Source organism: Crocuta crocuta, unplaced genomic scaffold (assembly GCF_008692635.1).
Source record: "Crocuta crocuta isolate KB4526 unplaced genomic scaffold, BGI_CrCroc_1.0 scaffold4, whole genome shotgun sequence".
NCBI lineage: Eukaryota > Metazoa > Chordata > Mammalia > Carnivora > Hyaenidae > Crocuta > Crocuta crocuta.
In genome coordinates this window covers 1994459-2007714 of record NW_027529996.1, presented here as the reverse complement: position 1 = coordinate 2007714, position 13256 = coordinate 1994459, and the positions used below count along the sequence as shown (strand labels likewise).

Sequence of the window (13256 nt, the reverse complement as noted above, 5' to 3'; positions counted from 1 at the left end):
CTACTTCTCTGGCAGCTGTTCCCCAATATGCTTCCAGGGTTCTCTTCTTCCACTACCCTTTCACAAGTGAGCGGTCCACTGAGCTCTATCCTCAGCCCTCCCCTCAATCTGTGTACACTTCTCTCAGGTAAACATATGTAAACTCATGGTTTCAACATCCACTCTTGCTTTTAACTGTCATCACTAGCCTAGACTTTTCTATAAGCTCCAAATCCATATTTTCTATTCTCTTCTATGGATTCTATAAATATTTCAGATTCGACACATTTGAACGTTGAATTTATCAAGTTCCTCAAAACTCTGATCACCCCTCTTATAGTCAATAGCACCATCATTTCCATCATAGGCCAAGCATGAAGTGATGCTACAAATCCTCTTCCCTCCTTCTGGTGTACATTCAAGTTATGTAAACAGAAACAAGCTTAAAGCAAGGGCACTCCTCAAGACACTGCTGACCTGAAGGTATGCTGCAGAGAACCCAGGGATCATATGGATGTGCTGTTAGCAGGGACCAGCCTGGGCAGGGTTTGGGGGTGAGAAATGGTTATAATTGCACTAAGAAGGGGAAAAGGTGCAGGAACAGCCTTAGAGACAAATGTCAGTAGAAAATGGAGATATGGGAAAATATACAAAAGATGTTGAGGCAAAATCAACAGAAGAATAACTGGATAACGGAAGTAGGAAAAAGAATAAAGTTGAGATGACCCAAAGATTGTTGCTTAAATGGTCAGGTAGACTTGGGTGTTTTTATTTGCATCTCTAAGGTTGCCATCCTTCTCTACACAGCAGTAGAGAGAAAAATACTACCATTTCTCACCTAGACCACTGAAATATCCTTCTCATTGGTTCCCCTGAATCTACTCTTTTTCCCTCCAATTCACTCTCTCAACAGCAGCCACAGTGATACTTTCAAAGCATAAATTTTATTCTTTCACTATAATAAGTGAGCCCCACTAATGACCAATGAAAACTGCCCTTTAGAAGAGGAAAATACATAATATATCTTAGAAGCCCCCCCATGGTCTTGTCCTTCTCACCTAGTCTACACCTGTAACTTTTGCCATTCCCTCAGATATACCAATCATCTTTCCAGCCCCTGTAATATGCTTCCCCACCCCACCCCCTCTGACCACAGAGCCTTTGTGGATGTTGTAATTTCTGCTTGGACATTATCTTTTGCCTAGGTAAATATTACTCATTCTCTTGATCTTAGCTTAATTGGCAATCTGTCAGGGAAGAGTTTCTTCCAGTCCCTCTTCATACTTCCCCTCAAAGAAGGCAGTTCTCTTCACAGCATATTGCAGTTGATCATTTTAGCACTTATGCCAGCTTGGGATTAATCATCTATTTGCATAATAATGATTAATGAGAGTTTCCCCTCTCTAAATAATAAACTCTATAAATACAGGGACCACTATTTTGTTCAACATTTCATCCTCAGTGCATCGGCTTCAATCTGGCTTTCAGTGATGCTTGATAAATTTCTTATTGCTTGAATGCATGAATTAATTTCCAAGGGGGAATTAGATTTATATATTGGCTTTAAGAGGCCTGTAGAAGATACAAGGGAAGATCTTTAGCATGTGGTTGATAAGCAGGTCTCTGTGGCTGAAAAGCACTCACTTTAGAATCAAACTGTCAGGATTTAAAACCCAGTTCGGTCAATGACTATCTGAGTAACCCTAAGTAAATTGTGTGATATGGCCAAACTTTTGTTTTCTTCACTGTAAATGGAGATGATAATAGCATCTACCTCACTGGTGGTGATTGTAAGAGTTAAATGATATGATTGCACACTTGTTAATACAGTATCTTGCACATAGTAAGCACACAATGAATATTGCCTTTTTGTTGTTACTGCTATCATTTTGGAGGTCTGGATCACAAGCCAATTTTTGGGACCAGTTATAGTTTTCAAATCATTCAGGATAGTTGAAGTGATAATAGTTGTTGAGATTGCCTGGAGAGAAAATATAGATTGAAAAAAAGACTAAAAAAGAGAATCTGAGAGAACACCAAAAGATTCAGGGGAAAGGTAAAAAATATACAGTGGATTGATTAGAGAATTAGAAAAAGGCCAGGGAAGTTTAGCATAAAAGAAGGCAAGAGATCTGATTCTTTCCTATTTATTGGTTACTTTAAAATAAATCTATTCTTTAGATGTGCAGGGGCCAGAGACAGGCCGCCCAAGATTGGCCTCTTTGGTATGAACATTATTTTTAATTAAAAGCAATCAAAACCCAGTAGATTCAGGAAAAGTTCTTTACCTCCCTCTCAACTTCCTGCTTGTACCACGTAGGAAGCTATTAACAGAGATTCCTCTTTACCTAAGAAACTTATCTCCATAACAGGACAATCTCTGTTTTCCAAACATCTTTCATCTTCCTGCTAATGGTCTTTCTCCTTCTTATATCCTCAGACTCCTACCCTTTTCCTTAACTCATGCAAGCATCATGTTACCTGACTATCTTTGGAATTTCCACGTCTGTGTCGATTCCCTGTACATACACTATTAAATTTTATTTTCTCCTATTAATTTGTCTTGTGTCAATTTGATTCTTAGTCTGGCTAGGACCTTCAAGCATAGAGTAAATTCTTCATTCCCAGCAGGTGTTAGACCTTAAAATGTCTGGGAGGAAATTTCACCATGAAAAGTCAAAGTACTTGGTAAAGTACCTCTAGAAATTATCTACTTTGTCTTAGTAACATTTTTACAGGTTGAAAACCAGGAAATCAATGTTCTTTCCTAAGTATTACATCAGACAATAGCTTTCTTGGTCTTTATCTATAAAAATACTATGATGAAACAACACATTGATGGAAGACGGAAATGGCTTAAAGAACTTTCTAACAGTCCCTGTACAACCCTACATCAACCCTAGGGTCCTTTGTGTATCAAAGAATTTTCTGACAAAAACCAAATGACTTTGAGTACATGCTATTTTCTTATGACTGGAATAATAGCAAAAAGAACCAGCCTGCTGCATGCTTCATATCCAATTCAATGCACTGTATTTCTATTCCTCACTACTCTCCATGAGCTCTGCCATTTTCAGATTCAGTGGGAAACCAAAAATTACACATTTTGCTTATGGTACTATCTACTTTTTCTTCAGGAAAATAAATAACTGTTCAAACAGATCCCTGAGAAACTGAACCTGAAGGACTGCTTCTCTACCACATGACCATGGCCTCTGTAACCACAGCATATTGGGGATGATCTGGCAATCAGGAACAACAACAACAAATCAAAACAAACAAAACCCCCATGATTTTTCACACTGCTTCTTTCCAGATGGTAAACAAAATAATCAAGTTTTAGTATCAGAACACATTTTAATTAGACTCAAAAATGACAGTTGGGGGCACCTGGTTTGTCAGTCGGTAGAGCATGTGGCTCTTGGATCTCAAGGTTATGAGTTCAAGCTCCACACTGGGCATAGTTAATTTATAAGTAAATGGGCTAACTGTGGCATTTTCAACACAAAAATAAATAACAGCTCTTATAATTTTATCAATAGCGTATATAGCAATAGCAAAACTAAAGTGGTTCCAATTATCTTACCAGATTGGAAGTACTAAATCAGAATTCTAAGGTATGCCCAGCCATCTATTTTCCATAAGTAATTAAAGATCTCAGTTGCAAGACAAGACTTCTATGGACTAGTCTCTTGACTAGCTATTTTTGGAATTTGTATCTTTGTGTATGCAAATTCCAGAAAGAATGTAAGCAATAGATAGGTTTCCATTCACTCATTAGAGAGACCACATCCATAAATACAGTGAGTATGAACATAAGGAACATGTTCTGTCACATTCAGATGGCATACAGACACATGAAAAGATGCTCAACATTGGTCATCATCAGGGAAATACAAAATAAAACCACACTGAGATACCACCTCACATCAGTCATCATGGCTAAAATTAACAACTCAGGAAACAACAGTTGTTGACGAGGATGTGGAAAAAGAGGAACCCTTTTGCACTACTGGTGGAAATGCAAACTGGTGCAGCCACTCTGGAAAAGTATGGAGGTTCCTCAAAAAAATTAAAAATAGAGCTACCTGAAAGCCCAGCAATTACACTACTAGGTGTTTATCAAAAGGATAAAAAAATACTGATTCTAAAGGGCACATACACCCCAATGTTGACAGCAGTGCTATCAACAACAGCCAAATTATAGAAAGAGTCCAAATATCCATTGGCTGATGAATAGATAAAGAAGATGTGGTGTTGTTATGCTGAGCGAAATAAGTCAGGCAGAGAAGGACAAATATCATAGGTTTGTAAAACATATTTGTAAAAAAAAAAAAAAAAGAAGATGTGGTGTATATATATACAATGGAATACTGCTCAGTGATATAAAAGAATGCAATCTTGTCATTTCATTCAGAGAAAGACAGATATCATATAACTTCACTCATATGTGGAATTTGAGAAACTCAACAGATGAATGTAGGGGAAGGGAAGTAAAAAATAAGATAAAAACAGAGAGGGAGACAAACCAGAAGAGACGCTTAAGTAGAGAGAATAAACTGAAGGTTGATGGGAATGGGGGGATGGGGACTTGGGGAAAATGGGTGATGGGCATTGAGGAGGGCATTTGTTGATGAGTACTGGGTGTTGTATGTAAGTGATGAATCACTGGAATCTACTCCTGAAGGTAAGACTATACTGTATGTTAGCTAACTTGAGAATAAATAAAACAAGAGAGAGGGCAAGATGGCGGAGAAGTAAGGAGCTCCGTACTTGCACTCGCGCCCATACATCACACAGAAAAGATCTAAAGCCATTGGAAACCTTACAAAACCTGAGAGATTGGGAGAAAAAAGACGCAGAATCCACTGAGAGAGAATAAATAAAACAAAACAAAACAAAAAACATGCTCTGTCAATATTCGCCATATTAGAGAATTTATATTTGATATGATTATCTACATAATGCCATCTGTCTAATAAACTATGCCTAGTGGAAAAGTATCTCCTTTTTGAACTGGCTTGTCTTTTATGGAGTTATTGCAAAAGTCATGGTTGTTCTAGAATATATTTCAAAGCCACAGTGACCAGCAATACTGGCTTTGATTTAAATATTGCAACTAGGGGCTCCTGGGTGACTCTGTGGGTTAAGTGTCTGACTTTGGCTCAGGTCATGATCTCATGGTTCCTAAGTTCGAGCCTCACATCAGGCACTGTGCTGACAGCTCAGAGTCTGGAGCCTGCTTCGGAATCTGTGTCTTCCTCTCTATCTTCCCTGCCCCAACTTGTGCTTTATCTCTCTCTCCCTCTCTCCCTCTTTCAAAAATAAATGAACATTTTTTAATTAAAAAAATAAATATTGCAACTATTATTGCTCTAGGGGTCTCATTTACCTCAGCCACATGTAGCTTTATTACCTGAATTAGTTTTATCCAGTATAGTCACATACATAACCTAGAGTAACTATGAGTATCAAATGCATTCAGCAAGCATATCTATTATATTTTAAAAGACCAAGGACTTTAAGCAGCAGCAGCAGCAGCAGCAGCAGCAGCAGCAGCAGCAGTAGTAGTAGTAGTAGTAGTAGAAGTAGTAGTAATACCCTATGAATGATAGATAGGAGGTCAAAACTCTACCTCCACAGTTACAACAGCCCATTTGAGCATATGTAGTACAGATTGCTTTCTACTCAGGAACCACATTCTGAGAAATGGTCAGTGAATTCAGAGAGGATGGAGAGGGGAAAACAAATTCATCTCAGAATTTGCTTAACTTTGAAACAATCAACAAATGTGGGAGCCCACAACAGACAAGTTACCAAAGGCAGGGCTAAGAGCATGTTCTCTGCCTTCCAGAAGCCTTGAGTAGAGACTAGTGAAATTGACGGAGCTATACTCTCCCCATAAGTCTATATTCTACATGATCTATTTCACCAAGCAGACAAACTCTTGTTCCTGGGAAGCTTGTTAGAATTACGTCTGAGGACCAATTTATTCCTTCTTAGTAGATTTCTGTTCTCTTCCTTCGAATTCTGAGCAATACTAACCTGATTAGCAGGGAGGCCAGGACCAAATATTAATGAGATAATTATGATGTTTTCTTATACCAGGCAACCAGGGATCTCTGACAAAGACCAGCAGGATGAAAAGCAGGAGGACAAAAGTAAAATGTTAGTTTCCAGAAATAACTGATGCTGTCCGCTATCTTTGTCGAAGAAGCAAAATCTAATAGTAAGCATCACAAAAACAACAGCACGCAGAGATGATGGGGGAAATGATGAGTATGAGGCCATGGGAAGACAAAGTACTTGTTGAAAGTTTTCCTGTAACACAGAGATATAGTTTATGGAATTTTTCTGCACACACTCTGGTAAATAGTAACTATAAGTGCATTTTTCTTAATACTTCTTTTTCTTACTGTGCATGCAGCAAGGTCACAAAATTTAAATCATGCTACCAGGCCACAACATTTTAATTTCTAAAATTTTCATTAAATGAATGACTTTCCTTTGGGTCCAAGACATTATACATATGCTATTATATTATATGTATATGCTATATTATATATACTATTATATTAGACATTATATATATATTTCCCCAAAATGGGGGATGTTGGCATAAGAAACGTGTGGCTTCATAAGGAAATGTAACCCTGGAGATAAACATCCTCAGAGATGTCCTGGCTCCCACTGGTACCCAGCATGATGTCCCCTGTTAACAGTTTATATTAGAATGCCAGAATATATCTAGGGCTGTAAGCAAAACCTGGGTGACTGTCTGCCATACTTCATGTTTAATACTTGAGGGAGGTATTGAATGGTTATAAGCAGAAGACAAAATTGACATTTTAGAAAGATCACTCTAGAATCATATGAAAATTTAGTTGGAAATGATGTAGAAGACTTACAATAATGTAGTTGAGAAATAAAGTCATAAAGTAATATAGCAGCAAAGAGAATGAGATGGAATTGAAAATTATTAATGTGGCAGAATGAATGTCTTGGCATATAATGGATTATGTACAGTTAAAAAGGAGGGAAAAAATGAGACATTTCTGGATTAAGATAGAAAATACAGGAAGATAAGCAGATTCTGGAGAGATGATGACCATTCCCAATTTGTTCTTAATTCTTAATATGATGAGCACCTGATTAAAACTAGCCTCTTTTAGTGAGGCTGATAGGAAGTGAGGAAGAGCTCTGATAGGACAGGAAGAAGAGAGAAGACAGACTGAAGGGAGACCAGAGGACAATGTGTTTCACGTGATCCTTAAATCCTCAATCTTATACTCTCCTTTATTATGCATACCATCAAATTCTGTCAATCTTCTCTCAATCAGAAGCTGAGGATGCTTCTTAGTCCTCTATATTTCAACTGAGCCTTATATTCAGTTCATGGATATTAGAAGGGGATAAGTCTTACTCTGTACCCAAAGAAAGCACATAACAGCAATGTATCTTAAACATATCACTCAATTTACACCCCAAACCTCCATAAATTTATCTTTATATTTTGACTTTCACCAAGGGCCAATGTGCAAAACCACTAGATGTGTAATTCATATGGATTTTTCATCTTAAAAAATGCTATTTAGTGCATAAGTTTGTGTTTTAATATATTTATAGACTTGGTGTCCAGCCCATACATTGAGATTCATAATTTTGAAGTTTAATGCTGTCTATATAAGAATCTCATGATCATTTTCCTGAGATCGAAGGAACAGGAAAAAGCTGCTTCTTTGAATAAGCTAATATATGATATATCCTATTGTCAAACAATAAGAACCACGTCATCATCTAGTTTCTGTCTTGCCTGGGCTACTGAGAATCTGAATATAAAATTTGGGTTTAATTATTATTACTATTCTTAATCTGAAATTTGTTTATTTTTTCCTCTCTTCTTCATGCCCTTGTTCTTCAAGTTTTTATAACATAAAGTTTGACTTTTATTCTGTTACTGGTCTCAACCGTCTGTACTTTGTTCTCACTATCAGCCAATTTGTACCCTTTCAAAAACTCCTTGATACCTATTCTACTGGGAATCCTAGAATTGTACCTGCTACTGTGGGCTTCCTAGAGTTCCCATGCTAGATAAATATTTTGGTTGGATCCTTTTCTTTTTCCTCCTCAAAAGCAACATCAAATCTCCTGTTGCTGGGAAATGGTGCTTTTTCCTATTATTGGAATCAATGAGTCAAGACATATGTCTTTAATGGAGGTTTTGGCAAGCATGATATTATAGTTATTATTAGATGGTCAGAAGTAAACTGAACAGTTTGTTTTCCGTGCTGTAAATACAAATCTATGGTTTAAATCAGACACTGCAGTTTATAATGTGGTAGAAATATTTACATGGAAAAAAGTACTAATCGATGTGCAACATTAAGAAAATCTAAGTTTTATAAATTCTAGAAGCTAAAATGGTTCACAGATCACAAGAAAAGTAAGAACAAAGAAAACTCAAAGAAAGTATACTGATCCATGTTAGGAAATGTGCTCCACCCTCAAAGAGTCTGGTTCAGTTAGCATTTTCTGGTTGCAAGGAAAAAATGATTCACTTTAGTCATCCCAAGTAATGAAGCAATGCTGGGTGAGGAGGTGTAATGTGTGAATGAAAATGCACAGGAATTCAGGAAAAGTCAAACAACTAGAGTAGGATCCATGGTAGAGCCATATGACAGAATCTCCACCTACAGGCTGGACACCAAGTCTTCAAATATAGCCAAACACGTAATACATGGCTTATTGGTATTGCATTACAATGTATGATGAAATAATATTGTTTTTGGACTTTATGGTTACCCTGCACTGATACGTTACTAATATCTCTGCTTGCCTTTTTTAATCATATCACCAATTTCTTAATTTTTTCTTTTCACCTTCATATATTTTCTTATGTTTCTCCTTAATACCTCCTGTCTTCTCCAACTTGACCCTGACTTATGACCTCAACCATATACTTAATTATTTTTATATGTCCTTGGATATGCTTCCCACTTCTCTCTGTAGTTCCTAATTTGGTCCAAGCAATAAAAAAATCTGTTTGGCCTATATATCTTTTCACAGCAGGCCAAATACAGGTGATTTGCCAGTGTCTGGATTTTGGTAGGAGAGACTATGAGGTTACATCGTACTCCTAGACCTGTTACAGGAGCTACATGAGTAAAGAAGTTTCACTTGGGAAGGATTAAGGGCACAATTCACAAGACTGGTGAATTGAATATACAGCTCTATAATACATCCACACTATGCATCTATAATGCCTCTATGAGCATTATTACTCAACTCCTTAATGCATCCACTGCAACTAATTATAACTACATGTCTTGTACCTTGAAGGTTTTAAGTACCTTTGGAACAAAACATTCTTGTTCCAAAATACTAAAAGGATAAAAGCTGTATGTACTTCATAAATGTGGATTAATAGAATATATATAATTATAATTAGACTAAAGCTCACTGAAAGCAGGGACTGTGTGTCTTGTTCATTTCTCTTCCTCAGACACTAGTATGATAGCTAACACATAGTATGTACGTCATATATTTTTCAAAATAAATAATCAATCAAGCAATAAATGAATGAACACCACAGCTATTTGCCACAACTTCTAAACAATGGGAAGAATGGAGATTAGTCTAGTATGGACTGTTTTCTGAATAGTATGAAAAAGTGTCTCCAGATTCCATAGTATCCCTACATACACAAACTAGAAATGAAACAGGTTTAGATACAGGTATTCTAATTAAAAATAAGTTTCTAGATAAAAACAAAACAAAATACTGCAGACTCTACAAGGAAAATAGATATTTATTTGGTTTTAGCCGAGGATGATTTTATATATCTGTATCTATATTTTATTCCTAAGTGTAGCTTTTCCTAGGCAAAGCTTGATGTTTATTGTTTTGTGTTCTCAAATAAAGAATACCTGATGGGGCGCCTGGGTGGCTCATTTGGTTAAGTGTTCAACTTCGTCTCAGGTCATGATCTCAGTTTGCGGGCTCCAGCCCTGCATCAGGCTTTGTGCTGACAGCTCAGCCTGGAGCCTGCATCAGATTCTGTGTTTCTCAATCTCTCTGCCCCTCTCCACTGACACTCTATCTATCTCTCTGTCTCTCTCTTTCAAAAATAAACATTAAAAAAATTTTTTAACAATACCTGGTGATAGGATTCCTTGCCTCTTTCTGAAGAGGGAAGATTCAGAAAAATAGCCACGAAACCCATCATATCCCAGCACGGACAATCCTCCATTAGGAGTTTGATTCCACCGGTCTACCTTGGGGCTGAGTTTGCAGGAAACTGTCCTTGCTCCGATTACCTCTCTCATCTCACTTGGCAACAGAGTAATCAGATTTCTAAACCCATCTTCACTCTCTTAAATAGGAAGAATGAAAGGTAGAAAACCCACAAAATGCGTGAATAATTTGGCACAAACGCATAATTTTGCTATTAATGAGGAATATTTATATGTGTTTTCTCCTCAGGCAGTTGAGCACCCAAGTGAGAGACTGATTGCTTTGAACAATGCTGCTGCCTTCCTCACGGTGCTTCTTATCATTATTTGAAATCACAGAAAGGCTGATTCACCAAACTGAATCACTCACATAATGACCAAAGTTCGAGAAGCTTGTGCCCTGGGGCCCAGGGGCTGGACTCTGCTTCGGATATGACAACTGTGTTGCCAGCTCAAATGGTAAGGTGTGCAGGAACTCTTTAGTCTCTTCCTTGAAATTAAAAAGTGAACTTTGCTGTTTTGTTCTTTGACAAAGAGTTTTTTATGAAGTTTTCTTTCTCATTTAGCCATGAGCCACAATCTCTTGTAAGGGGGAAGACTCAATGGGTGTCAGGAGAGTCCTTCTCATGTGTATAAATGGTATCCACCCTGGGTTTGAAGAACTGTAAACATTGATTCTGCCTAGTTTCAGGTATCATTTTTAAACACTACTGCCCTGAGCCACTAAAGGCCAGTGCGGGAGGACTAGAGGTAACACACAAGACCACAGGACCCTCAGCTCTCCTACCAGACATATGATCCATCCCTTGTCCTTCAACAGGGGAAGCTAGGCTTCATTTATGTTTTGGGGGTTTTTTTCGTTTGTTTTTTGTTTTGTTTTTAAAGAGAGTTCTAGTGCAAGAGAGGGGCAGAGAGAGAGACAGAGAGAGAGAGAGAAAATCTTAAGCAGGCTCCACACTCAGCAAAGAGTGCTATACAGGGCTCGATCCCATCACCCTGAGATCTTAACCTGAACCAAAATCAAGAGGTGGCCAGTCAACCAAATGAGCCACCCAGGTGGCCAATTTATGTTTTATATGGTGAATTTTTGCATGAAGTTTCATTTGAAAAAAGTAATTCAAATGCTCTAAAAAGATGAGAAACTGGTCTTTTGGGGGAATGAGCACTGAACTAGGAATTAGGGTATCCCCCATTCTAGTCCTGCTTCTGCCCCTAATTAGCTAGTAGACTTTGAAAAGCCACTTCACCTTTTGGGATACCTGGGTGACTCAGTCAGTTAAGCATCCAACTCAATTTCATTTCAGGTCATGATTTCACTGTCATGAGATCCAGCCCCAAGTTGGGCTTGGTGCTAAGCATGAAGCCTGCTTAAGATTCTCTCTCTCTCTTCCTTTGCCCCTCTCCCCCACTCAGGCTCTCTCTCTCTTTCAAAATAAATAAATGAACATTACAAAAAAGAAAGAAAGGGGCACCCAGGTGGCTCAATTGGTTAAGTGTCCGACTTCAGCTCAGGTCATGATTTCATGGTTCTTGAGTTCAAGCCCCATATTGGGCTCTGTGCGGACAGCTCAGAGCCTGGAGCCTGCTTCTGATTCTATGTCTCCCTCTCTCTCTGCCCCTCCCCTTCTCTCTCTCTCTCTCTCTTTCTCTCTCTCAAAAATAAATACACATTTAAAAAAATTAAAAAGAAAGAAATAACTTCACCTTTTTAGAGCCTGACTCCCCTGCTATTAAATTGAGGCATCAGATGGTAGAATTCAAGCCAGGCCCTCATAAGGTGAGACAGTGACTCAGAGATCCTCAGGATTAACCTTGAAAAGGAAGGGTGAGGGCTCTCATTTTTCCAATTCTACTTTAAACAGTTCNNNNTGTGCCATATATATATATATATATATATATATATATATGCATATATAGAGAGATACAGTTTCCATATAAAATTTAATTTGAGCTTTAAAAGCTTAAAAAATTTGAAAAGCATTCGATTCTATGTCAGTATCTTCTTAATTCTGACATTCTATTGCTCTATAGTTCCTATTTTCTATATTCCATTGGTTAAGAGAAAAACACTATACAATGACTTATTATTCATATATTTTGCTTGCTTATTAATGTTAATAACATAAGATACAATAATATATAACACATGCATATATATAACACAATTCTTTTTCTAGGTACTAAGAATATACATGTAAATTCATACATAGATGTAAATTTACTTTCAAATTCATATTTATACATATATAGAAATATATAAACCCGTTTTTGTCTGGTCAATATTAACAGTTTTTACATTGTATCCCATGGAATACTCTTCTGGGATATATTAATAAGCATGGTATGAAAAAATGTCAGTTGAAATGAGCTTGGAAGACTATGCATACTTAATCTCCTAATAAGTAACACACAATGCACATATACATGTTTGAGTCTCCAAAAAGAACTTCAAGGGAAAAATCTGTTTGATTTTAATACAGAATTTACCAAACCTGTTTTAGGGGGCACTCTTTATTATCAAAATACCTATTGAATTTACTTGAACAATGGATCTGAAGCAAACTGAGAAATAATAATGTAGTGATGTTCCAATGTTATGAACTGAATGTGTCCCACAAAAAGTCATATGTTGAAGTTCTAACCCCTCTGGGAGGTTTGGGTGAGGTCATGAAGCTAGTGTTCTCCTGATGGTATTAGTACCTTCATAAGAAAAGGAAGAGTCACTAGCGCTCTCTCTCTCTCTCTCTCTCTCTCCCCTAGCATGAAGACAAGAACCTGTGGGCACACAGACAAATGGTGGCCATCTGCAAGCCTGAAAGAGGACTCTCATCAGGAATTGAATGTGCTGGCACCTTGACCTTGGACTTCTCAGCCCCTGGAGTTGTAAGAAATAAATGTCTGTTGTTTAAGCCATCTAGTCTATAGTGTTTTGTTGTAGCAACCCAAGTAGACTGAGATATCCAGATAAGAAAACTATAGTTTGACTGGTTACACAACTTACTGACACAATTAGCACTCTCAATTTATTTATTTTTTAATTTTTTT

At 37.4% G+C, this 13256-nt stretch overlaps 2 long non-coding RNA genes across 2 annotated transcripts in view; one reads left to right on the top strand and one right to left on the bottom strand.

The window, feature by feature from the left end:
- LOC144231041 (uncharacterized) overlaps positions 1-13079 on the top strand; it is a 58710-nt gene extending 45631 nt beyond the window's left edge. The window contains exons 2-3 of the long non-coding RNA XR_013334964.1: positions 10462-10670; positions 12972-13079. This is a non-coding gene — a long non-coding RNA (uncharacterized LOC144231041). The remainder of the gene's footprint in view (positions 1-10461; positions 10671-12971) is intronic.
- The window catches only part of LOC144231043 (uncharacterized), a 256246-nt gene that overhangs the window by 183581 nt on the left and 59409 nt on the right, over positions 1-13256 (bottom strand). The window lies entirely within an intron of this gene.